General features: G+C 39.5%; 1 protein-coding gene and 1 long non-coding RNA gene across 8 annotated transcripts in view; one reads left to right on the forward strand and one right to left on the reverse strand.

The window, feature by feature from the left end:
* Window positions 1–24064, forward strand: part of pbx3b (pre-B-cell leukemia homeobox 3b) — a 79785-nt gene that overhangs the window by 37201 nt on the left and 18520 nt on the right. The gene's annotated exons all lie outside the window — the stretch shown is intronic.
* On the reverse strand, window positions 7820–8754 carry LOC147174000 (uncharacterized). Its single transcript, XR_015094907.1, has 2 exons — window positions 8653–8754; window positions 7820–8375 (listed from the first exon to the last, which is right to left on the reverse strand). It is a non-coding gene; the product is annotated as an uncharacterized LOC147174000 (long non-coding RNA).

Here is a 24064-nt window from a genome sequence, read left to right on the forward strand (position 1 = left end):
TATGAATCTGCAGTGCCTGGAAGGAGGGACAGTACAGGAGATATTTATGTGTACCTCTAACAAAACAATTAGCCTCTTTAGAATTATTAAAGGAAACGATAGTCAGCAGAGTTGTTTGCTTACGGATTTCATTGTTTGGTAATGGCCGGAGAGATTAGGTGTGTCTGTAAGGCAAAGAATGAGAAGAAGAATAAGGGAAGAGGCTCTCTGTGTTTGGCTTGGAGCTCATTTGTGCTTCTCCATGCTTGCCTTGATGAATTTCCGCTTCTTTCTGCTCCTGTTGCTTTCAATTACACTCTTATTCACATTCCTAATTGATATGCCAGTCTCAGTAGATGAACCATGGACTTTGTACAGTCCATATTTCTATTCTTAGACCAACGTTTTCTCCTTGACGAAATGGAACTGTGGATATCACAGATGTGAACTTTTGAGGGCTAATGCAAAGCTTGTGTGAAATCATCTTGGTTTTATAACTTCAGCACACTTGCACAATTCAAACAGATCTACAGAAAGACAAAAATAATGATGCTCAGTTTTTGTTTTAATAGGGATGTTCAATACCATTTTTTCCCCCCAGACCGATACCAGTACAAGTACTCAACACAAGAGCAGTCACCAATGACAAGCACTGATACCATCACTACTACTTGTAATGCATCAAATATACCCCAATATACAGTTAATTATAAAGATAATTTTAAAGAAAGACCTATGTATCCCGATATAGCATTTTCCTTCAAATTGCATGGAATTAATGCAGTGCTTCTCAATATTTTTTTGTTACATCTCCCTGTCTTCGCTGCAACGATAGTAGTAGTATCATTTGTCTATAAGATTGCTTTAAGTGTGATTCTTTTTTTTTATTATGATAATTTTTCCTGAGAGAGCTCAGGATTGTTCATTTAAGTGTGATTCTACAGAGAAGCTAATACTCCTTGTACACTATCTGGCAATAAGAGCCCCACTGCCACCTAGTGCAGTGGATGTGTAATTACACTTTATTGTAGTACAGCAAAACAAACAAACATGTTATCTGGGGTCACACCCCTGACATTACTCGGCCCTTCTCTTTGTGAAGGACTGAATTAACCCTTATGGGTTAACCCTCTCTAATTTCTAGGTCCTAATCGTAAAAAACGTCCACAAGAGGAGGGCCGATACTGATATTGGCCACTGTAGCGAGTACTGATACCTTGAAATATGGTATCTGTACTCGCCCATCCGTAATGTTTATTGAAACGAGTGGGATGATGTCATAAATTATTCCTACTTTACATTACTACCAATAATGATGCAGTAGAATTTTATCCCATAGCCACACTAATACATATTTTGAAAAAAAAATGATTGTCTGACAATTAAGCATTACTACTTTGTAAAGCAGAATTTTTTTCAGTGTAGTTTTATACTGGAAGTGGAACACGCTTGATTTTTTTTTGGGGGGGGGGGGTGTACCTAATGTTATGGCTGCGTAGCTTATATGACTATACAGAAAGTGATTACATTCACTACACCACCTTTCATACGATGCATTTTTCCCTCCCACGGAATGTCTCTGCAGCTAACAGGGAATGTAAGTGAGTTGAGGAGGCATCCAACTGTGATATTACATTAACCCATAGTGCTTGGCCATGTCTGTTAGTGACTGCAGTATAAAGAGAACATGCTCTGCTCAACTCTTTAGCTTTCACAAGTGCTATTAGAAATAATGAGGATTTATAGGAAGAAAAAAAGGACGTTCCCCTTGCTCCGGAATTCTGAATCGTAGGTCATCCTCAACAACAACCTAAATAAGACTTATCCACGATACATGCACAGATCCATAAACAGGAAGAGTGTGTGCATTTTATTTTGCATGTACTAACCATCATTTTTCGTCCTGTCAATAAAAGGCATTTTGTAAAAAAAAAAAATTAAAAAAATTATATATATATATATATATTAATACGGAAGCGTATTGCATTCACTTGAAAAAAAAAAGAGTCCAGTTTTAACTGACTAATTTTTTGGGGTAGCTTTGTTTTTTTGAGTATTTTTTCTGTTTTATTGAATATTTTTTTCCCTGTTTTTTGAGTTATTTTTTTTCAGTTTCAAAAAATATATATTTTCCTCTGTTTTTCAGAATATTTTTTTTCAGTTTTTCTGAGTATTTTTTTAAAGGGGTTTTCCCTCAGAGATTAAAAAATAAACCACAATACAGTATACACATTCATTCCTTTATTGAGAGCCAGTAAGTAAACATGACCATCTTATTGCATATGGAGGTATGCTGGAAAGTGTCCGTTTCCGCTATTAGCGAATCTGCAAGTCACTTGGAGTTCAGAGGTAAAAAAATAAAATAAAATTACTCCGAAAAACAGAACACCAGCTCTGTTTTTCGGAATATTTTTTTTTCTGTTTTTATGAATAATTTTCTTCTTGTTTTTTTGAATATTTTTTCTCTTTTTTTTTCAGCCTGTTTTTCAAAAACAGAAAAGAATATTCAGAAAAACAGAAAATTCAAATAAAATACTCAAAAAAAACAAAACTCCATAAAAAAGTTCCTTTTTTTTTCAAGTGAATGCAAAATGCTTCCGTATATATATATATATATATATATATATATATATATATATATATATATATATATATATATATATATATATATATATATATATATATTTATTTTTTACTTTTTAATTTCACATATATAATAAAACATTTGAATCAGACCTCAATAAGTTTGCACCGCTTGGACATTAAATAAGCAATGTCTCTGCTGTCATAGTTAGAGGCCCTTAGTTTTTCCTTTATGTATAGCATGAGCAGAGAGCCGTTTGGTACCTGAACACCAGCAGGCTCCTCACTATCAATGCTGGATGCTGCTGCTACAATGACAAGGTCAGCATGTTCTGCAGGCCCGGCAAATACATTCCTCACCATAAGTAATATAAATGAGCTTGTGTTAGTCGTAAACTCACAGTGTGTTGCCTGCAAGCTAAAGGGTAACTACACAAGAGTAACACCTCCAAATCTCCTTTTGAGCAGGTTCGACTAAATATGGTCTGCAGCATGAAAGATGGAGCGGCCTGCTTAAATCGTGTCTTTGCATCAAAAAGTCTACACCATCCAAATGGAAGGCACAGTCCAACCAAATATATGCTTGCATTCCTCTAAATGCAGCTTTAAGTCGGTAGCAGCAGAGTTCATGTTGATTGGAGAATTCTCATATTTACACTGGTGTTTACTTGCACTGACAATTAATTATTAATGCACATGCACTGCGAGGTTATAGTGATATGGCGCTTAAGCTTTCCAAGCACAGTCCATAAATGAACAGTCAACATAGTGAGAGCTTCAAAGGAGCCCTCTGAAATGTTTCAGGCTCTCATGGAGGAGGCTTATTACAGTTGAAATGTTTTTCTCGCGGCCCCCAGATTCTTTGTGAATGCTATCGCCTGGAAAATTCGGGGTATTTTTTGTGTTTTTTTTTTTGTAGTCTATATCAAGAGACGTGTAAACAAAGAGACAGTCAGCACTTGGTTTAAGTATTGCAGCGCTCACTAAACTTTCAAAAATTTTGTGCAAAAGACTTGAACTACAAACCCCCCCCCCCCTTACTTTCAGATTTTTTTTTTTGCATTGATGTTGATCATACAATCAACTCTTTTTGAGGTTTCTTTGTCTAGTCATCCAGGTGACAAATCTATGGATCGGCTAATGGAGGAGGACCTGCCAGGCTATCCCCTGGCCTTAGTCTGACCCCCTTTTGTGGAGCTGAATTCTTCAGATGTTTGTAGGATCAAGTCATTTAATCTGCACCACAGACTGCAGCTCCAAAAAGAGGACAGGGAGAGCACGGAGGGAGAGGGAGGAGGGGAAAGGACAGCAGACAAGTGCTTCTGCCTGTCTGCGTGCACGGGAATGACGCGCACGTCTGCTTGCCTGTTCTGTTATGCACCATTGTTTCAGACAAAGCTCAAAATAGACAGAAACAGTGCAGCAGGCAGTGTGTTTTATTACCACTATAGACTGTAAAATTAGACATTAGTGAGAATGGTTCATTAAATGGCTAGGAATGTTACAATTCTACATAACTCTCCATGTATTGTCATGGTAAATGAATCCTGTTTCTGCACCGCAGTCTCCATTACAGCTGGCCCATCAGTGCTCCTTAAAAGCATTTATCTATAATTGTCAGATCCGTGTCATATACAAAATTCCGTCTTTGTTTGCCGTGGGTTGGCTGTTGATGAAAGAATGTATGGCAAAACTGTTGAAGTATAATATTAGGATGTTGGAAGGGAGATCGTGGCAGGCGAATACACTAGGTTGGAATGTTCTCTCCTGCTATTTGTTCTCAATCACCTTGATGAAAACAATCCTGAAGGCTTTGTGAATGAGACCACTGACAAGATGATTTCTCACCCCTGGCATGAGGCCGCTTTCTCCACGTAATGTCCTCCGATAAAATGTTCCACGCAAGTAAACTATAGAAGAGTCTCCACTCTTGACACATGTGACAGTATTTGCATCAATTATGCAGTTTGCGGCTGCAGCAGCACCAAGTGGGTGAGAGAAGGGGTGTGTGGGGGGGGGGGGGGGCATAGTAAAGGAAAGGGTTTGTGACAAGATACAGTGGCAGAATTTGAGATTTTCTCTTTAAAATGCAGTCTTTAGAAAATAACGTTCAAGACCATTTACATGAAAGCGGCTGCGGCAGTGAACCCGACAGAGGCAGTAACAAAGTCTGCGGAGCGTTTTGACACTAAAGACTTTGCCAAATAGAGTACAGTATATTGAACATTTCCTTGTCTCCTCTGTATTCAACGACAGTATATGCTAATTATCTAGCATAAAGAATGTTAGGGGCCGCACATTAAAAACTGGTCTAAGAGCAGGTTTTTGAATGTCATAAATGAACTAGTGAATGCAATTTCTGGAGACATTACGTGTGAGGGCTGAGAGGCCGAATGAAAAATTGTGGAATGATAATTAATGAAATGAAATTATATACAATGACCTAGAATGAGCTGAACATGTTGAAATTGGAAAGCTGGCTTTTATTCTGGAAAAAAAAAATGCAGTAAAGAGAAGCTGACAAGTTTAACGTTTCAACAGTTTGAATCCGTCAAAAAATGTCAAACTTAGAAGAGAAAAACAAAACCATCTTTATAGTTTGCTTTTATTTTGACATTTTGGAATGGTTTTAATTGGTCTAAAAATGTAAAAATGAGAAGTATCGTAATTTTGGAATTTTTTGTGGGTCTTTTAGCGGTGAAAATGTTGAATTTTGTCATGTTGAAAATCGTTCCCAAAGGGATTTGAATGTGCTCAATGATTTTGATTTCAAATAAGAATGGTTGGAATCTATTAAGTTGAATATGTCATTGCGAATTAATGGTAACAGTTTGGAGAAAAATGCTGAATTTTGGGTATACATGCACCTTACAAATTTCATATTAGCTATTTATTACACCTCTTTTAAATACTGCATACTGTGCCATTGTTTGACTTGTGACAACTGTGCTTAATAATACCTCAACGAACATGCATCTTACACATGACTTATTTTTATTCTCCTGTTCATACTATGCCTGTACACTTTCTTTACTGCTGACTATGTTTTCTATTGTTTTGTTGTTTGTGTTTGAGTAGCAGAATTTTGATTGCTTTGTATGTCCAGCACATGGAAGGAAATTGACAATAAAGTTGACTTTAACTTTGAAAATTGATAATTTTTGGAATGAGAAAATTAGTAGCCCCAAACAATGAATTTTTGGAGTGTGTTGAAATTTGAATGGTGTGAATCAGTGAATAAATATAAAAAAACAAACAGAAGTGATCAATCACTGAGAACATTTTGGGTGAACATTTAGAAATATGAATATGACAAATGTGGAACTTTTTGTTTTTGTGAACTTTTGGAATGTTGAAAATCCCTTTCAAGGTAAACCGAATGTGCTGAATGATTTGAATTGCAAATGAGAATGATGTAAATTTGCAATGTTGAATGTGCTGTTGGAAATGAATGGTAAATTTTCATCTAAAAAATTGTAAACTTTGGGAGAACCGTGAATTTTTGGAATGAGGAAACTGTAAAAACACTTGCCGTGAATTGCCGTGAAACATGTTGAAAAAAAAGGTGGAAAGAATAGCACATAAAAAAAAGTGTGAGGATTAAATTAACGGATATAATAAAGTTGAAGGTGTAGAATAACACTGATAAGGCTCAGGCCCTCACACAATGAAACTAATTATCAAACTAACCAGGCTGTGTGATGGTTAGACAAGAATACATATTTTCAAATCAGCCAAGGACTTATGTTTTTATGCTTGTTTGTTACTTACAAAATACTACGTAACTGATTTCCACAAAATTTGTCTAAGGTTGGCGCAGGGACCAGGCAAAGAGGTGCTAAAATAAATAAATAAATAAATAAATAAATAAATAAAAACAAAGTAAAGCTGGCCTAAGTGCACCCTTCCTGAGTTGCCTTCTAATTCAAGATGTGCAAATAGGTTGACATTTGTTTGTTAGCAGGATTCACCGGGAAGGCAGCTGAAAATGTTTTTCTTCGATCCAACAAACATTTGCTGAAGTGTGTGTGACAAACACAATTTGTGATGTGCCTTAAAACCAGAGCAGCGCGGCACAATGTCCACTCTTTGGCAGAGAGAATAACTCTGAAACAGTGTCCCACTTCCAACAGCGTTTCATTTCACCGTGCCCAACCCTATTTCACATCCTCGTTAAGTGTAACTTCCAAACCTGCTGCGCCGTGCTTTCTCGGCTCACGTACGCATACTTGCGTACTCACTAATGCACAAACACACATCAGCTGGCCTGTCACTGCCTTTTATCCAATGTCAACCATCAGCTGTATGCTTTATCTGTAGTGACACTATAGCAAGGTGCTTGACTGCTTTTTTTGCCAACAGACTGCAACACTTTAACTGTACTTAGTCATGCATCATTATGGCAGTGCCTGGGAACGCCTGCAGATGGTAGAGGCTGAACCATTTAGAAGGGGAGGTTCTGAGACAATGGTGCTTATTGCACGAGGATGAGTGTAGCGACAAGAATATATTGTGTTTGTGCACAGGAACATAAAAAAGAAAGGATAATTGTGTGAATTCTTTATTTTTATTTTTCATCTCCTCACCTCTTTGTACTCATTCATCTTCCACATAATACATCGGATTTACACCGTTCCAACTTCAACATGCTCCAAAAATTCACGCCACCTGGGCTTATATTTTTCTCATTCCACTTACGTACAGTTTAATATGAAAATCTCCTCTTTTTTTTTTCAATGGGACAGATATTCAAATTTTTAAGCCAGCATTCCACTCCCATACATACCACACATCATTATTACGGTGCAGTTGGTAAACTGCACTGTCCAGTGACCAAAGGGTTGGGTTTGAGTCCCGACTCTCACTGTACATTGTAAATTCCACAGGACACAACATGATATGCATACATACTTAATATCGTATCATCAAATACATTACATAATTACATACATGTGGATTGAACACATAAAATCTGCATTCATCTTCATTGGCAGCTTTCAGAATTAGACCGCATTATTCTATACATTTACATACCAAGTCACTGATTTTTACTAGTCAACAATAGTCCAGTGGTTAAAGCAAATGACTAGTGTGTGGTTTATATTCCTGTTGGAGCAGATTTTAGCCTAAGCTCAATTTTGTATCATAATCTTTGTCCATTTATTTAACATCCATTATATTTCATGTCATTTCACATGACTAGATTTTCTTTAAATATTATTTCATATTTTCAATGACAAGTTTCACTCATTCAGAATGGCATTCAGGAAACTCAATACTTTATTTTACCACGTTATTCCATACAATCACATACCATGTCACAGAGTTTCACAAGTCACTAGTCCAGGGGTTAAAGCTAAATGTCATATCAAATCAAGTTATATATGTCATGTCTGGGAAGATCTGGTTTTGGTTGAGGGTCCCGATTGGTCCTGAGTGGGTTCCAGCCCTTCCGCGGGTTGACCAATCCGGGCTCTCGGCCACTTGTGCCTGGCCCCAGGTGTGGCTAGTTACCCAATTAGTGTGGGTGTATTTAGTTCCCGGGTGGTGATCAGTCGGCGTGGGATCATTGCCGCTTGTCACGGTCACACCCACACCCGGAGTTCTGGCTGTCATTTTGATTTTTGTATCTTTTCAGTTTGTTGTTTAGTTAGCATTAACCAGTACCTGGTTAGTGTTTTCTGTAAAATAAAGCACGCCAGTCTCGCCCGCACTCCTGCTGTGGTTCTCCTGCCTCCCTGCATTTTGGGTCCTCCACTTCACACGCCGTCAGACACCACGCCGCTCCGTGACCACACCGTAACAATATAGCCCTTAATCACAAAAGAGTCTCAAAGGGCTTCACATGCACATATATTAATCATTGTCCAATTATTTAACATCCATTATATTCTATGCCATGTGACATCATTAGGGTTTTTCAATATCATTCCATATTTTCACTGACAACATTCACAGCATTCCACATGCATTCAAGTAGTAGCATTCAACTTTCAGCATTTACATGGAATTTCTCCAGATTTTCACGTCTAGTTGAAAAGGTGTACTTAATATTCTTTGCATTTGTTTGACCAAATGTATGAAACTTACTTGTACGACTTTGCTGGAGTGAAGCTTTCACATGTGTATTGATCAGTGGTTGTTTACGGCGAGGGATGCTGACGATGTGAAATGCACCCTCCTCTCTGTTCCTTATAGAGGGTTAACCCTCTTGCTTTGCCTTTGGTTGCTTTGTTCTCCACTTCAAACCTCCTTGTGTCGAAAATGTGATAACATTACTGTCACTTGTCACTTTCTCTTTATTTCAACACGCGACAAAGCTTTTGGATTCTGCATGCTGCACCACACGGGCATTTTCAACAGATCTTGTCTGCTATTGAAAGATAAACGCTACCTTCATTCAATAGAAGCTCATCAGAGGTTCACATAAAGCCGGCTTCTTCATGCTTTAAGGAAATGAAGAAACCATTAGCACAATATTCACTGGCTGAGAAAGAGAATCTTATCTTTGTTCCGCATGACCATGCAGAGCCATATTCCTTTTGACATCATTATGTAAAACCAATTTCTCTTTCATATTTCCACTGGGCTGCATTACCACATCTATATACTCACTATTCCTTATTACAAAGTAGGTGGCCTCGAGGAATAATATATGCATTTGTTCCCTATGGCATTAAATATGCATATAGGTGCCTCATTTCATCACCGATCTGTGTTATTCCTTTCAAAATTCGACACAGCCTGCAGCCCCTTTTTAATATTTAATTTGACAACTTTAAAATCTGTCTTTATGTGATGATGAAGTAATTGTTGGCCGTCACCATAATGATTGAATTATACAATGCCACTTAAGTGGCTCAGACGTTGTAGGCTGTATTACGGTATTTGTTTAGCTTCAGCCAGAACGTGAGGTCAGGAAAAGGGTTTAGCTTTCACCACCATCTTCTTTTCGTCTCTTCTACCTTCTATGTCGTTGGTCTGTTCAGGCTTCCACATTTGATCTTGCTAGCAGACCAAGACCTACCTCTTCAAGTGCCCATTATTGTTTAATGACAATATATAATTCTGAGCTATTCTGTTCTTTAACGATTTCATGTGATGGTTATAAAGTAATGGCATAATCAGAAAACATTCGCTTTAGAGCAGGAATAAATATATCATACTGTATAACGTAAAATAAAGATTATTTTCAAGCTCCAGACTCCCCATACAGTTGTGAGGTGTCATTGACTTTTATTCTGCTGCAATAATTACAAATCAAAACAGGGGAAAGAGTATTTGTTGACTAAAACAATGTAAAAAAAAATGGAGAATCCAGTGTGCCATCTAGGTGATTTTAAAGCTGCTGTTTTAATATATTGTTTCTTTATAGAAGGATTGTGGCAAAGTGGTGATGTTATGCCAGCATGGCAATGGCAGTTGTGGGCACCTCCATACACTTGAGGCCGCCTCTACCTTTTGTATGCCAATCAAGGTTAAAAAATAAAATAAAATAAAAAAATCCCAAATGAGTGCTTAACAGTAGCAATTTTTTAGTTTGTCTAGTCACTCTTATTTTGTAGTTGCTATGCAGATGCTATGTCCCTTTTGATGATGTTAGTAGTTATGCCATTGTTACTGTTACTCATACTTGGCAGTTGCTTCGCAGTTACTATGTCCCTTATGATGATAATATTGCTAGTAGCTGTGCAGTTGCTATGGTCTTGTATTAGTCACTCGTAGTTTGTCTGGTCACTCTTATTTGATCATATAGGCATTTGTCATATAAACGCATGCATTGCCCTAGAGAGAGTTACCGAATGACACTTTTGTCAGTATGTCAAGGTCTCTTAGCTGAGGTTATCTCTCAGCACGTCAAGGTTTCCTACCCCTTTCTTACAAGCGTCAACCTGAATCCAGCCCTGCTCTATATTGTTATTTTTGTATACATAAAGAGTCTCTGTCTGTGTTTGGGTCCTAACACCACTCTCGCGTGAACAGTGTTCATCACTTTTAAATATGTACATCGTACTGTATTTGTTGCCACTGTTCGCAGTGTATAGTATGAGCCGAGAGAAGTAATGTGTATAGAATTGGTAACCTCAGAAGTATATATATCAATTTTGTAGATCCTGTTTCCTATCAAGTTCAGTGTTCCAGCTGTTATATTTCAACAGCAGACTTTTAAATCGCTCCGCCGCTGTAATACTCTTTTAAAGTAGCAGGGGTAAATGATTTGAATTGTGTTGCCGTGAAGATCCATACACATGCAGCTTTTGCTGACATTCATTTAGAAGCCACTCGGAGCACTTGCGGCTCCAAGTAACAATGTGCCTGCTGAGCTCTACAGTGAATATACCTCTGACCTGCAGACAGAGGGAAGGGAGATTTATGAAATCCACATGTTTAATACATTTCATTTTGTCCGAGGGATTTGTATTGCTTACCACAGTATTTTAGGTGGGAAACATTCGGCATAGTCACAGCTTGTATTGTCTGAGGAGAATAAACCCTGTCCTGCTCTCGCTGCTGAAGATTTGTTTGCTACTGCCTCCCTTTCTGCACACACATCAGCCATGTATTTCCTCACATATTGCGTTTTGTTGCGCTGAGATATCGGGAATACACACCCTTAATCTTTAATGCATAATCCCCCGAAAATCCGCTGCATAAATGAAAAAGATAACCCCCCTATCAATGTGCTGACACAAAATAAGATAGCTAGGTAATTTAATAAAGGATTGGCGCTGGCCCTGGTGTGATATGGTGTGTGACCTCTGTGTATTCATTGTGTACTACAGATCCCAAGCATGGGGACGAGTAGCTCTTCCTAGTCCGCAAACCCATGCAGAGTCTTTGGTGTCAAACAGAATGCAGCATATGGATTAAAGAGCAGGGAGAGTAGTCTGTGAAATATTTGCTTTCCCATAGTGTTGACACAGTAAAAGAGAAAAAACGGGAACCAAGCCTGTGCTTTCCCGTGGTAATCAGGTACAAGTTATCACGGTGAAGTGTTTGCCTTCCTAATGGTGTTTCCATTTAGCCTCAGTCTGTGTCATCGGCTTCCCATTTGGAGCGCAGGCAGAAAGAAGCTGCTAACTGCCGGCCTACCGAGGCTCGCTGCGTAATCCATCTGTGTTTGTTCTGCTTGTGAGAATCAACGAAAAGACAAACCGATGAAGTGAGTGAGCAGGAGGGGTCCTGTATCAACATCACAAGCGTGGTCATATGAAGCATTCAGCAGCTGACCGCAACAAGTCATAAATTCACCTTCCGAGGTGCGCTTGTTTTGCATCTAAAATGCACTTGAGTGTAATGCTGACAGAAATAGCTTGTGACGAGCGATAGTCAGAATGTATGAGCGCACATTAATGCTGCTGTCAAGCTCTGATGCCAGAGTGAAAATAAGCGCTTCACCTCTGTTTTCATTCAGGAGAGAGCACAAGACAGCAGCGGCTTCTCCGCTGTATTTATTGACTTGTTTTACTAGGCTGAAACAGGGTGCTTTTAAACGGGCCTGCTCGCTCTTAAGACTCTCCAGACATTTACATTATTCCTGACTGAGTTACACACACTTATAAAGGAGCACTTCCGTTGGCCCGCTTAGATATATGCTCCAGTTCCACCTCTCTTACATTCATACACACTCATGCAGTTTATTGCCCTGTGCACCGTTCGAGATATTGTTACACTATACGATTGCCCTTCTTACTGCCGTGCATTGCCAACCTTGAAGGATTTTTCATTTTGCATGCAATTAAACAGCTTGCGTGATTTAAATTGGAACATAAACAGCAGTTTGTTTTCACTGCTAGTTTTTTTTTTTTTACCACAGTGACAAAAGAAGAACACTTTTCTCTGTTTGCGCGAACGCTGATTCAGTGGTATAAAGCTTTGATTTCACGAGGCTCTAAAAATCATCTTTCGTTGACTAATCTGCACAACTGCAGTAGGAGATAATGAATGGCAACACCAAAGTCACAGCCAACGCTGTGATCCCCCACCCGGCCTAAACCTCCAGTTGTATTTACATGGCATTTCATTTTAGAATAAACCTCTTTTCTCTCACACTGTGAAGATATTGAACCCTTTCACGGAGATGTCTTCTTAACCAAAGCTTATTAAAAAGATGGACATCAAAGTTGTGGCTTCCCATTTATCTCATAGCACTTTAATTGGCCACCACAGGCAAGGTACAACTCAGTACAAAGTAGGAGGTGTTGAGTGCTTGGGCTGATGTCTGAAGACCTCTCAGTGGGTTCATTGCCAATAAATTCCTACAAAGAAAGCACAGCATTTTTTTTTCTGAGGGGGTTGTGTTATGGAATTTCACAAAAACATTATGAAACATAATACACTGAATTACCCGAACACTTAAGGCCACGGGGCTTGGTTTCCTTTTTCTGGTGTATTTTCATGGTTACCATGTCCTGTTGCTGACCTCCAACTTCACTTGAGCTTGACATCTTCAGAGCTTGACATGAGGCAATACACTCTGAAAAGGTCATGCAGTGTGATCACCATGAGCCAACTGAGATTACATTTTGCTAACTCCTACTGCATTAACCCTTTGTGAGGACACTTGCTGCAATACTTGGAAATTTAACATATCAACAACAACATTTTGTATGTCAGAACACCCCTTTTCAGATGTATTAAAATAAAAAATGTGATCCATGTAATTAATGACACTAATCATATGTCATTAGAGTATTATTTCATATTTTTTAAATGCCACAAAATTGGTTGGGCTCAGAAAGAACCCATGGTGGGTTGGATCCCAATTTTTTATTTATTTTTCCTATGTTGATCCAAATTAGGATTATTAGACCTCAATTTTCAATCTGTAGCAGTGGATCTTGACCTGGGTTTGATCGAACCCCAGGGGTTTAGTGGAGGGAAAGACTCAACTCATATAATTTGTGATGACACACTCCGCTTGGCCATCATTGGCTGCAGGTGATCACGTCATATTGCTTGACCAATCCGGGCTGCAGGGAATTTGGTGTGCTCAGTAGTCGACTAGTGACTGTTGTGATGGTACGTCGTGTGATTACTTTATTATTTTGCTTATTTTGCTTATTTTGCTCATTTTGCTTATTTTGCTTATTTTGCTTATTTTGCTTATTTTTGCTTATTTTGCTTATTTTGCTTATTTTGCTTATTCTACTTATTCTATTCTATTCTAAATAAATAAATAAATAAATAAATAAATAAATAAATAAATACATACATAAATAAATACATAAATAAATAAATTAGAAAGTGGTCGGACGAATATGTCAAATATGAATTCACATAACAGGGACGGGGATTGTAAATTAGCATTTGCTAAACTCTGTATGCTCAACATCAGCTGCAAGCTTTGCTTAGATTAGTATCTATGTCTGATTGTATTGTCCCTGTTTGTTGAACAAATAAATAAAAAATAAAAACATATGGTGTTCCACAGGGTTCAAATCTGGGCCTCTGCTGTTTTCATTGTACATGCTGCCCCTGGGTTCCATCGTAAGAAAACAGTGGTAGTTGTTTTAAAGTGCTTTTTAGCTATAGAGTTGAGTTGAGTGAGTCCAGCATCCTTTCCACATCATTTCCAATGTCAAATTGAGCAATTCTAGTCCAGCACAACTAGCTAACTTGCAAAACTAAAGGAACACTTCCTTAACCCCTTCAAACCCGCATTTTCTCTGCTGGGCATTTGTTGTTGTTGTGATTTTGACTTTTTTCCCACATAGTAACAACATGGATTTTTTTTAAATGTATATTAATTTGTTTGTATTTGTTATAGTGGACGTCAGGATAGTATGGCTGTAACGTGTTGTAAATTGAAAATCAACTTGCGATTGTGATTGGTTAGCTAGGATCCAATCATGAACCAGAAGTGTTGACATGAATTATGCATTTTATTATTTTAGACACGCAAATATGTCATGTCTACTGCAATCATCTATGGGTCCGAAGGGGTTTAAGCTGCATATAGAAGGGGAATAAAAGAACACAACACTTTATGAATTAAAGGTGAAGAGAGACAGATTTCATGAAAAGGCTACTCTTCCTGTTTATTTCATTCACCAATAAACCTAAACCTATGTGTTGAATTTGAAATAAAATAAATAAATAAATCATATTTTATTTTTCAATAAAGGGTTCGGTGAATGTGCAAAGAAAACTCGTGGGGTTCAGTACCTCCAATAAGGTTAAGAACTGGTCTGGAGTTACGGCACAATAAAAGCATTACAGATCCAACACAGTCAAACAAACCTGTATTAAGTTTCTATGCCACTGAAACAGAATTCAGGCATCTGGTGAATAATTTATTGTTTTCCACTCAAGTGAACAATAAAAACATAAAAACAAAGTCATTAATTGCCGACATACAGTAACCAAATGGCATCAAGCGCTGCCGTTCTCATTAACCTGTCACCTAATTATCTACCTCCAATCTGAGTCCTGACAAGCCCTGCCATCTGAACCCTCCGCTAGGTTGTGTTGTGTCGTGTCAGCACTTGCCAACCGCAGTCAAAGCGCCATTAGGTGCCCGGGAAGACAAAGGCATCTTGCAGCAGAGGTTTCCCCTGCAAGCACGTCCACAGTGTTCGCCCTGTTAATGCCTTCCCATCCAATTAAATCTGCAACTGTTAATTATTGTAATTATGGGCACGGGCTCCCTGCTCTACCCCCCTCCAACCCCCCCTTCGCCTCGTGCAGAGACGCAACGGGAGCTGTTGTGTTGCTTCAGCGGCGCCTCATCTCTGCTCCACTGAAGTCCAAGCAGGGGATTTGATGCAGAGGGGGATTGGGTACAGATGACAAGGGGTGACATGAGGGGGGCTGTGCAGTTCATCTTGGATAACGTGAAGAACAAGTCGCAGTCAATGGCCTCACTTCCGGTCTAACTCGTTACATAGTAAAATAGAATTCTGGCAATAAGTGCTGAGTTTTTTTCCCCTCAGGATTGATACAGAATTTTTTTAGTCAAGGAAGCGGATAACCGATATTTGGATGGTAAATTGACTGCTTTTTATATAGTGCTCTTTTAAACTACACCATACGTCGCCCAAAGCGCTTTACAATGCCTCACATTCACACAACAATGGCCGACTGCTACCACGTCCATTAGGAGTAAATTGGGGCTCAGGGTCTTGCTCAAGGACACTTCGACATAGTCACCAGGGGTGAGGATCGAACCCACAACCTCACGGAAGGAAGACGGACATTCTCCCACTGAGCCATGCCAACCAGTGGAGATATGTGGGCCAATAAGAACGAATACAATAACCGCATCACATTTTTTTCAGTTTATAAGAAAATGCAACAGAAATCATTAGTTTTATTTGGCAGAGTAATTGATTTGTAGATTAAAATGTATTTTTTTAAAGGTTTATTAAAATGTTTACTGTTTTGGTTGCAGTGGTGTACAACTCATTGCACTGCTAGGTGCTCTAAAATGTTTTGGTTATCCTATCTAGATGAAAACAGCTTTTTATTTGTTTTGAATCTTGCTCCACTTCCTTCTTATGGTAATCCCAAACTCTATTTTGTCCATCAGAGAGACACTTGCAATGAATGTGAAGTGATGTGTTGAGTTTAAGGCGAGCTGAAAAAGAGTGGATGGCAGGCCGGCTGCCTGTTAAGTCTGTGCGTGTCTCAGCATCCTCTTTGGCCTGCTTCTGTCACATGCTGTTGTTGGCCCGGACCTGATCCGCCCACCCACTCCTCGCACTGCACTCTGCAGACCTAGTTGTAACCTGCAACATCAGGCTCCGGATGATTCCCGAAACAAGTCTGTTGTGAAGGTGCGTGCAGCCTAAGACACAAGAAGTGGATGTGTTTTTGTGAGCTTTAGCAGTTCTCCCTGAGAATCAAGCTCAGTCGTAACCTCGGTTGCCTCACAGCAAAGTCCTTAACACGCCAGCATGCCTTGCAAAGGATTCGGGCTTTACAATTTAGAGCTGAATTCGTTCCTACAAAAGACACTGGGGGAAAGAGCAGCTCCTTCTGCTTCGGGCAATGCAGCCTTTTCGTGAATACACTGCAAAATCTAAATGATGGACTGTCAACTCTCTTGTAGGAATGCCATTGCAAAGAATAATCTCTCTGGCAGTGGATCATGGTTGGCTGTATGCTACCAATGCCGTTTCTTTGTTTATGCGTCCATGTAGCCTTCACACGCACACATGCCAACATGTGTATGCATGCAGACGCACACACAAAATAAAAGATAGAACACTGACAAAAGTGCAGTTTATCTTGAAAGTAAATGTAAAATGTATTGGATTCTTTTTTGTCCACTTCTAGTATTTAGAATAATTAATAATACGTCTTGGCTTGGTGTCTGGACAAAGTTTTTCTTGCGAATCTTGTATGTTTATCTGTGTGTACAAGACCTGCTGTGTGACCTGGTTTCACGCAATCTCCATCCTCTAATTAGGAGGCTACAGAAAGGCTGGAACGAGAGGAGGACTGATTAGATGCCTTGGGGTATTTCATAAGTGGCTTTCAGTGCCACATTTGCATTATTTGCTTGGGGTCTGAATAACAAATCAGTCTACCTTTGCAGAAAATTGAGGAAAGCAGCTCAAGACCATCAATTGATGAAATATACAATATGAAATGAAGCAATTTAAAAGTGAGCAAATAAATAACAGCATGATGAAATTCAATGTTGTCATACAATATGTCTGACTATTCATCCATCCACCCATTTGAGTACATCACACTTGATGTTCAGTTCTGCTATACAAAATCTCGTTGATTGCAGCTCATTCATGTGACAAGCAGACCTTGTGAACCATGTCAGCCCCATGTTGAAGTCCTGCACCGTAGTCCTGGTGGGTCGGTGTGTTTTGTGATCTGTAGCAAAGGTCCTGTCCACTTACTTGGCCAGACTCCCCGACCGCTGCGTGCGGCCGCCACCAACGGGCCTGGTCAGCCATCACTGTACCACTTGGCCGTTTGCCCACATGGAGTCTTCGAGAGCTGGAAACAAAGCGGCCACTCACATGTCCAAATATAAACACACGCGCACACTCACGTGCACGGCTGATCACTGAGAGTGACAGTGGCTCTTGTTTCGGCAGCCCTCCACCCGCCTCCTCACATCCTAGTTTGTCATGTAGGGTGTCACTTCACACAAATGTCAATGCCACTGCAGGACAGTGATTAATTTTAGTGTGCTTTGCAAAATGTCTTTAAGATATTCGTTTGGGTTGTTGTTCCCTGCGCTGTGCCCACCCCAGCTCCCCACGTCTTTACTCGGAGGTCATGAGTGGCACCTTAGCCCACCCTCCGCCACTCCGGCAGACATTTGTTGGGTGGTTAAAGGTGGGGATGATCATCAAGGCTACCTGACCTGACAGAGATCGTCTTTTACGACCGTTTTTCGTCACTCATCATCCGAGCCCGGCCCACCGCTACCCCAGTTGCTGCCTGTTTTCTGTATACTGTGGGTGTGTGACGGGGGAAGTCTTGACCCAGCTCTGGCACTGAGCGGCTCTAACATTTCACTGTCAGCACAGCTGATTAGCTTATCACTCACTGTGGTGAGAAATACATCATCATTCTCGACAGGGATTCCCCTGTTTAGGTGGTGTTCTTCCTTGAATCATTTGACTCCGCAACCACCCAACTCGCAAAATGTAGCCATCGATTTTTAAACATTATGTTGTGCATTATGATGCCTTCTGAAAGCTGTGCGCTACTGTGCGTACACAAGTATTAAGACACACTTCTCAATTAATTATTAATTAATTGGGCTTGGGTAAGGTCACTTGGGTTCACATGAATCTTATTTTGTGAACTTTTCAAGACATTTTTGACAATTGCGAGGCTCTGGATTGGTCTGTAAAGTCCGCAAAGACATGCTTGCATGCGTTTTGTATGCACCCTTAAAACTGCTGGGTCAAAAAGACAACCCAATTTTGGTTAAAAATTGGACCGACAGAGTACTTGGGTCATTTTGATCCAGCTTTGGTTTGGTTTGTTTAAAAACATCACAAGTTTTAGGGTTACTTTATAAAAAAACCCAGAAATTTGGGTTGAATTAACCCACAAAGCGTGTTGGTCCAATTTTTAAACAAAATTGTATTCACCCTCAACCTGGGATATATATATATATATATATATATATATATATATATATATATATTTTTTATTTTTTTTTGGTTTACACTTGGTTTATTTTAAAACAAAACAACCTAAAGTTGGGTCAAATTGACCCAAGTAGCGTTTTGGACCAATTTTGTTTTCTTCACCAAAATGTAGTTGTTTTTTGACCCAGCAGTTTTGAGGGTGTATACTTTTATGGTAAAGAAAAAAAAATGTTGGGTGAAAAATTTGACCAAAATGCTAGGGTCTATTTCACTCAACAACAAAACAGCTTTAGTGTTGGGGTTGTTTTATACCAACAACAACAACAACAACAACAACAACAACAACAAAAGTTATTTTGCTCCAAAACAACCTAAAGTTGGATTAAATTCACCCAAATAGCATGCCGGTCTAATTTTTAAAATACAAATTGGGGACTTCTAGACCCAGCAGCTTTAAGGGTGCATACACTTAAGCTAAAAAATAACCCAATTTTGGTTTAAAATATTGGAACGACATGCTACTTGTGTCAGTTAGACCCAACTTTGAGTTGTTTTGTAGAAAGATAAAAAAACATTTGTATTTTATTTACAAAACAACACCAAAGCTGGGTCAAGTTTACCCAAGTAGTGAGTTGGTCCAATCTTTTTTTTTTTGACTAAAATTGGGTTATTTTTTACCCAGTTGGTGGGAACATGTCAGTCTTGACCTCAACCCCATCAAACACCTTTTATAAGTGGATCAGAGATTGTCAGTCATCCAACATGGCTTCAGGTTTGACAAATGTTGCAACACTTGTTGGTCATAGTATTTTTCTTTAAATGTTTGCCCAATTGTTTGTATAAATATATTGATATTATTTCTGGTGTAGACAAAGGCTATGAGCAATTTTCAAATCTCTCCATTTTAGCTCACTCAGCCGAGACAGTGACACACAAAGTAGCTAATGTGCTTTGCCTCCCTACAGTGTGGCATCAGGTATGGTAATTACTCTACCATTAACATTGGGAATAGTTAATGTGTATTAATGTGTTAATGGAATGTTAATTACTGTACATGCAATAGAGAGCCCGCAGGCAGGCTCACTTCCTTTGTGCCATGTAGATGTAGGCCAAGGTTTCAAAAAAAAAAGAGAAAAAAAAGTCTTTTCAGAACATCAGTGAAAGCGGATCCTTATGTTTCATTTGTCAGAACAAAAGATTTTCAGTGGTAATTTGATCCTGCTCCCAGCTTCTGGAGCTGGAAGTCACTGATCCAGGCGTCTCAACAAAGACGATGATGTGAAGTCAAAGGAGACGTGGAACACGGCAGTGGTGACACTGGCCCCTTTGTGAAATAAATACTGTAAGCTCTCTGTATTCTCTAGCGTGTTGCTTTGGCAGCCAGTTTTAATAACACGGTGGATTAGAAGCCTTGGATCCCGACTGCCAACCTGGAGTTCAAGCTCACCTTGGCCGAGACCCAGTTACAGGCTAGATGCCACAGCTTCGCCCTTCTTCCTCCTCCTCTTCCTCCCCTACCCGGACGCCCCCCCTGCTCGCACTGTCTACTGCACACCTTTAAGAGAGATGACCTTTGCAAATATTGACAGAAAATAAATTCTGTTTCGATTAGTTAGCTTTGGGAGACCTTTCCGGATCAATGCAATTAGATGAACAGGGTGTCGATATGTGGCTGGAGCTGTGCACTAAAGGCACAGGCTGAGAGCAGAGCAGCATGAGGTCAGGGTTACTTGTAATGAAAAGGATGTCCTGTGGTGGACACAACCGCATAGTGTGTCATCAGACGGCAACACACCGGTGAAAAGGTTTTTTTGGGACCATAAATCCACAAATCTGGACTACATCTACATGCAGCAGTATATCTTCCCATATGTTGTCTGGTGTTTGACGGTGCAGTCATTGCAGCAGAATGAGGTGGAGGACCCCGACGCTGCCCCTTTCCTCCTGAGCAGGCCACATTAACCCAGCAGGGCTCTGCCTTTATGGCTCTCCTGCTCGCACTTCAGTGATGAGAGTAAACAAGCAGCGGGCCAAAGGTCATCTAAGCCCACAGAATAACGGACGGCACAAGGGAAGGGGAAGTGGGAGGAAAGGAAAGCGGCCTGAGGCAGCCCTTGGATCACTGTCAGTGATTCAAGCAGGGAGTGATGGACGAGACTAAAGGCGCACAATGAAATTTGTTATATGGGATTAAAAGCTACATTGTCGAGCAAATGCGTTACTTGTATCAAACTGCAAAACCTGTATCAACAAAAAGAACCATGTGTTAGAAAGCCAACATTGTTTAATAAGTATTACGAGTTGTTGACGTTTAATTCATTGATTGAGTTTCTGTCTATGTTTGAGATATCCTACACTGTGAGCGGTTATTGAACGCCCCTCGTGTCTAGAGCCGAGTGAGGTAATCATGTTATTTTGCTGCTAGTGTTCATTCGTGACATAAAACAGATCACACATGTTGATTATTGTGTGTAGATACCAAAGGGTCGGTTTAATCCCTTAAAATGCCCGTGTCAAGTGTTTATTGTACATTTTAGCATATGCTTGTGTGTAATGTCATGTCAGTTTATGCTAGTTACTAGTTTCGGCGAGTATTGTAACTAGTCTAATGATGTGTTTCATATTAATGTGAATTAATTTGTATATATTATGCATTTGGTCATATTTGATTGTTGAATACAGTGATTTGTGAAGTTTACGTAAGGACAATTTTGGACTTACGTCACATTCACGTCAGAAGTCAAAATGGCCGTCGTACTCAATAAAAACAAGCTTTCTGGTCTTTGAAAAGCTATGGACTTTAGATCATTGCAATTTGTGAAGATTATTTAGATTTCAAAATGTGATGAAATGTAATTTGACTACTACAGGAAACTGCCTGCTGTGAAAAAAGTATGAAATTGGACGTAGCGTTAGATGAATGTCCTTACAAACATAAAAAAAGGCACGTATTTATTACATTATTAAAAATGACAGAATCAAAACTGCATATGTATACAATTGAGTTCTTAGGTCATCTGGATATTGTACATAATGCTAATAATTTAAAAACTGCTCCATAGAAAATTTAAATGTGCAATGTGTGAGCCAAATGCCATGTCAAAAGACTAGCATAAAGCACGTTAGCTAGCACAGACCTGTGGTGGTTTGATCTCGGGTTGAGCAGACCACAAAAAAATAAACCAATCAATCGGAAAACGAGTACCTTGCCACTCTGAAATTGAACTACCTGGAGACATCATACTCCTTCTATGATCCTCTGTTTTACCACCACTGACTGACAGAGATAGCGATAGAGAAATAACATCGTTTCTCCTTTTGTCTCATCCACAGAGAGGAAATACGCCACCTTTATTGTTTGAATGACATATGAGGCTGATTTAGTTTTTTCTTTTCTTTTTACATCATTAAATGAGTTCTGGTAATTAAAAGAGCCATTGTCATTGGCCTTCGGTGAAGTAACCAGAACAATTATGGATTTTTCATTCTCAAGTTGCAATGGTAAACGAGGTGCGCCAAGGTGACACGACTCATGCACGTTCCCTCGCACTGAGATAAATCCCACTTTGACTGTGGCGGTGGATTAACCCGGGTGCCCAAACTTGTTTTAATACCCATATCGTCAGACAAAAAAAAAATGGGATAAAGATTTGTGCAGGCAAGCAGCATTTCAAAAAGTGACTATGGCTTTGCAAGTTACTATAGAGATTTGTCACCCACACAGCAAATTAAAGATATTATCTGGCTGGGGTCTATTTGGAGAGAGCCGGGTGATGATGCTGAGTTGAGACAGTGATTCTGCAAACATAAGCTTCCCCAACAAAGATGCAGAGACACACATTGCACTGTTGTTATTCGTTCATTTTTGCTATTTTCCCGCTATATTTTTCTAATCTTGACTTGAATGGAAAACAGACACATCAGCCTTTGAAACCTGTGTGTTATGAATGACCTGCCGGAGCTGATTGTGGCTCAAATACACCGTCGGTGGACTCCTGCGGGGCAGTCGGCTTCACGGGATAGCAGAGTAATCATTTTTATCCTGCTGATTTCCCAAATAGAAATGGACACGTATGATAAAAATGTCACGGCCACTACGCATGTCAGCGGACTAACAGGATTACATGTCACTTACTAATGTCGCGCTCTGTTTTCCTTTGCTGTGAATGGCCACGTTATTGCACACACCAACTTTGTGGTAAAATACGGTGAGAGACAAGTAGCTCTTTATGGTGTGTGATTATTTAGTTTGAATGAAACTAGTGATTTATGTCCATTTAGTTGAAAAGCCCTGTAAATTCCCCCAGCTGCATTTCCCCTGGACACAGAGTGAGTAGAGTAAAAGTGACAACTGGGTTTGCTGTGGAAATGTACACCGCGTCCCAGAGTTATATTTAATATACCTGACATGAAAAACGTGCCTAGCTACCTACAACCACCCGCAACAGCAAGGAAAAGTGCAGCCTGGGAGCTTGACTTGAATCTGAGAGCGAGTAAATACTGAATTAGGAAAATATGAACCACAGTGGCAGACAAACCACCAGCTATTAGAGCATGCTGAAATATATCAACATTTGAATCGTGTGCCATTTTTGTGTGTGCATAACCTGGAACGGTTCCCCTCACAATGAGAGCCTTGGGTGTGAGAGTTGTGCAGATGCTGTATGATGTGGACGAGGGTTAGTGGAGCAAGCGGCATATTGTCCACATGGTTGGCTTGGCTGTGCGAGCCTGATGGAGCCTTGTCCCGCATCTCAATGTCTCCAACACAAATAGCCACATTCATCCACTCCTCTCACACCATTACACCTCAAAGACTCAAAGCCAGCCAATCCATAAATAGAGGCAAATTTGTTTTTCACTGACATTGCAGCTCAACAGAACGTGGAATCAGCGGTGGAGTGGATACAGAAGGTGTTACTCATTTTTATTTGTTTGTTGTTTACTTTTGATTTGGTTATTAAAAAGAGCACATTTAAAACACACGTTCTCTTTCTAGTGCTCACTCCTGTGAGTGATACACAGGGTCAGTCAGCCAGTCAGTCAAAGCCGTCTCTGATTGCTTGCTTGCCAGCTGACATAATTAATCTTCTTATTTAGAATCCAGAGGCCAGTTGTATCTTAATGTAGCTGTAATGAGCTGTTTAAAATCCTTGAATTGTGAGAGGGATTATTGAACTGAAACAACTGTGGCAATCAGAATGTTTGAGTAGACACTCATTGTACTTACCAACTATTGAGTCATATTTTATCAAATTAAATGCTGTTATAGTACTGACTAGGACTGGGTTTAAAAATTTGACTAATTGAATCACAATAATTTTTCTTTTCATAGCCCGATATCGATTCATTAAAACCTTAAATCAATCCTTTCGATACATATTTTTCCTATAAATTCATGTGAAAATATAATTTTACATAAAGTGAAA

Source organism: Leptonotus elevatus, chromosome 5, assembly GCF_054856555.1.
Source record: "Leptonotus elevatus isolate MCC_2025b chromosome 5, RoL_Lele_1.0, whole genome shotgun sequence".
Classification (NCBI taxonomy): Eukaryota; Metazoa; Chordata; class Actinopteri; order Syngnathiformes; family Syngnathidae; genus Leptonotus; species Leptonotus elevatus.